Source organism: Plecotus auritus, assembly GCF_963455305.1.
Source record: "Plecotus auritus genome assembly, chromosome: 7".
NCBI classification, from domain to species: domain Eukaryota; kingdom Metazoa; phylum Chordata; class Mammalia; order Chiroptera; family Vespertilionidae; genus Plecotus; species Plecotus auritus.
In genome coordinates, this window is record NC_137774.1 from 64,015,427 (window position 1) to 64,019,614 (window position 4,188).

The window sequence follows — 4,188 nt, forward strand, 5'->3', positions numbered from 1 at the left end:
AAATAACCAAAAACAGAGAATGTGGAAAATTAGCTTTGGGAGAAACCAAGATGGCGGCATAGGTAAGCACCTAAACTGCTGCCTCGCACAACAATTTCAAAACTACAACTAAAAGACAGAACGGACACCATCCAGAACCACAGGGAAGCTGGCTGAGTGAAAATTCTACAACTAGAAGGAAAGAGAAAAGCTCACGGAGAATTGGAGGTACGGCAAAGGGGTCTTTGTGCGCACAGAGAGGAAGGGGCGGCTGAGAGCCTGGCTGACTTTCTCTGGCGAAAGGGAAGGAAGCCCCCGACCGCACTGAACCCCAGTTCTGACTGCACTGAACCCCGGTTCCAGGCGAGCCCCTGGGGACCCACACTCTTGTGGGGGGAGTCTGGACTCTCGGGCGGAGACCCGGGAGCCAGTGAAGGCGGAGGACTGAAAGCGCGTGCGTACCAGTGTGCACAAAGGCTGCGGAGGTTGCCACAGGCTTTTCCTAGTGGAAGGGAGTCGGAGGCTCCTGACTGCACTGGGCCCCAGTTCTGACTGCACTGACCCCGGTTCCAGGCGAGCCCCTGGGGACCCACGCTCTTGTGGGGGGAGTCTGGACTCTCGGGCGGAGACTCGGGAGCCGGAAGGCAGAGGTCTGAAGGCGCGCATGTGCGCGCAAGGGCAAGGCTGACAGGAAGCCAAGACTGAGACTCCACCCCATCCAAGCTGAGCACAGAGGCTATTGCAATTTGGCAAGTCTAATCCTATAAGGCTGTCTCCAGCACCGAACTTCTCCCAGCATAGACACAGCTGGTCCTTACAGCCAACTGGCCTGGAGGTCAATTCTTCCCAGTTGATACCAACAACAATCAAGACTTAATTACAACAAGGCTGTACACACAGCCCACAAAGGGGTGCACCAAGAGTGTCCACCTCAGTTAACTGGGAGGCAGACCCACTGGGCCATATTGGAAACCTAGCACACAAATCTACCTTACCAACTCAGGGAAGCAGTGAAAATGCGGCGTCAAAGAATCAGATCAAAAACGAAAGAAATGGAGGAAAACAAACGACTGGATATAGAATCAAAACCACGGTTATAAGGCTTTTTAAGAATATCCTAGAAAAGGCCGATAAATATAACGAGACCCTCGAAGATATGAAAAAGGACCAACTAGAAATTAAACATACACTGACTGAAATAAAAAATATTATACAGAGACCCAAAAACAGACAAGAGGAACACAAAAATCAAGTCAAAGAATTGAAATACAAAGAAGCAAAAAACACTCAACTGGAAAAGCAAAAAGCAAAAAAAAAAATCCAAAAAGTTAAAGATAGTGTAAGAAGACTCTGGGACAACTTCAAGCGTACCAACATCAGAATTATGGGGGTGCCAGAAGAAGAGAGAGAGCAAGATACTGAAAATCTATTTGAAGAAATAATGACCAAAAACTTCCCCCACCTGGTGAAAGAAATAGACTTACAAGTCCAGGAAGCGCACAGAACCCCAAACAAAAGAAATCCAAAGAGGACCACACCAAGACACATCATAATTAAATATGCCAAGAGCAAAAGACAAAGAGAGAATATTAAAAGCAGCAAGAGAAAAACAGTTAGTTACCTACAAGGGAGCACCCATACGACTGTCAGCTGATTTCTCAACAGAAACTATGCAGGCCAGACGGGAGTGGCAAGAAATTTTCAATGTGATGAATAGCAAGAACCTACAACCAAGACTACTCTACCCAGCAAAGCTATCATTCAGAATTGAAGGGCAGATAAAGAGCTTCACAGATAAGAAAAAGATGAAGGAGTTCATCACCACCAAACCAGTATTATATGAAATGCTGAAAGGTATTCTTAAAGGAGAGGAAGAAGAAAAAAGTGAAGAGAAAAATTATGAACAACAAATACATATCTATCAACAAGTGAACCTAAAAATCAAGTGAATTAAAAACCTGAGGAACAGAATAATCTGGTGAATATAATAGAATCAGGGCATAGAAATGGAGTGGAACTGATAATTCTCAGGGGGAAAGGGGTATGGGGGTTCATGAAGAGACTGGACAAAATCATACACCTATGGATGAGGACAGTGGGGGGGAGATAAGGGCAGAAGGTGGGGTGGGAACTGGTTGGAGGGGAGCTATGGGGGGAAAAAAGAGAAACAATTGTAATAATCTGAATAAAGATTTTTTAAAATTAAAAAAAAAGAGAATGTGAAAAAGAAGAGAAAAGAAATAGAGTAAGAATAAAAAATAAAATATAATAATCCTATCTAATAAAGAGGGAATATGCTAATTGACCATCACTCCATCACAAAGATGGCTGCACCCACAGCTGAGGCCAAGTTTCCCAAAAAGAGCCTTAACAAGCAATCAGCAGGGATCTGAGGCTACCCCTCCCCCACCCCCATGGGGCTTGACAGAGGACCTCAGGCCATGCCCCCCACCCTGGCATCAGGCTGGGGGACCTCAGGCCACACCCCCTGCCCCAGTGCCAGGCCAGGGGACGTGAGGCCACGCACCCCCCCCACCCCCCCGCCCCGTCTGGCAGGGCTTGACCTCATTGTGCGCTTCCTGTCCTCATGCTGGGCTAGGGGACCTCAGGCTGCTCCCCCCGCCCCAGCGCCAGGCTGGAGGACCTCAGGCTGCACCCCCCACCAGGTGGGGCTTGACAGGGGACCTCAGGCCATGCCCCTGCCCCAGCACTGGGCCAGGGGACCTGAGGCTGCGCCCCCCTGCCTAGCTGGGCTTGACAGGGGACCTCAGGCCATGCCCCCCATCCAGCGGGGGCTTGACAGGAAGACCTCAAGGTGCACCCCCCAGTGCTGGGTCGGGGGGAATTCAGGCTGTGCCCCCCTGCCTGGCGGGCTTGACAGAGGACCTCAGGCGATGCCCCCCACCCAGTGCGGCTTGACAGGGGATCTCAGGCTGTATCCCCCACCTGGCAGGGCTTTATGGGGGGACCTCAAGGCATGCCTCCCACCCCAGTCTGGGCTGGGGGACCTCAGGCCACGCCCCCCGTCCTGCACCAGGCCAGGGGACCTGAGGCTATGCCCCCTGCCCAGCAGGACTTGACAAGGGTGGGACTGACCGCGTCTGGATCTAGCCCAATGCAGGGGGGGCAGCCGGGTCTGGGTCTCACACGATTTTGAGGTGCATGTGGGGGGGGGGGACTTGACTCTGGGTCCTGTGGTGTGCCCCAGACTCTGACAGGAGGAAGGTTTTCATATACATTTTACTAATTTTTTTTTCATCTCTGACACTTCTATTATAGAGAAAGGGCAAATAGCAATATCAAATTATTTCCTCTAATTAATCCCCTTTTAATGTGCATGAATTTCATGCACTGGGTCACTAGTGTTAAAATAATGAATAATAAAAAAATAAAATGTAGAATATGAAAAGAAAAACAAAAAAAGAAAATTAAAATAAAAAGAGAAAAAAGAATAGAAGAAAAGAGAAAAAAGAGAAGACAGAAAAAAAATCCTTTGGATCTGTTATTCGTGGAGTTTGTTGGATTTTGCTCCCATGTTGTTGAATCTGGCCTGTTGGTGTGTCGGTCCTGGGTCTCCTGAGAGGGTGTGTGGTGCAGGTCTGTGCGAATCACTCTCCCTGCCTGGCCCTGGACTATCTGACTGAAGCCCTGCAGGCAGACAGGCCCAAGTAGTTTGGTGGGCGGGGCCTCCATAGCCCAGATGTCTCACACCTTGAATGTCCCTCTTCTGAGCTGCTCTCCCTTCCCCCATGGAAATGGACTCTATGTGGTATCTTGGACCTGGCTTGGGACCTGGATTCGCATTGTGGGTGGTGCCCATAGCTTGTAGGAGGGAGAGTGGGCACTTCCTCTTCTTCCAATGCCTCAACTCTGCCCAGTTTACTGGCAGTCCCTTGTTGCCACTCCAAGCTAGAGGGGATAAAAAGAAACTTTAAAGTCAGCCTCACTTTGCACTCCAATCTTTCAGCATGGCTGGCCCCCACTGGGCGTGCCCTCCACCCAGGTTCCAAACAGACCAAATACCTGAGGGCCCCACATCACCAGACCCAGCCACAGGAGCACAGATTTCCAACCCAGAGCCCTTTCCTCTTGCCTCAGGTCACAACAGGGTGAGGCAGCACCAGCTGTTGCACAGGTGGGGGTAGGGGTGCCAATCCTCCATGCTGGACCACACTGTCCAGCCCCTGTCCTGCTCTCCACCATGCGTTC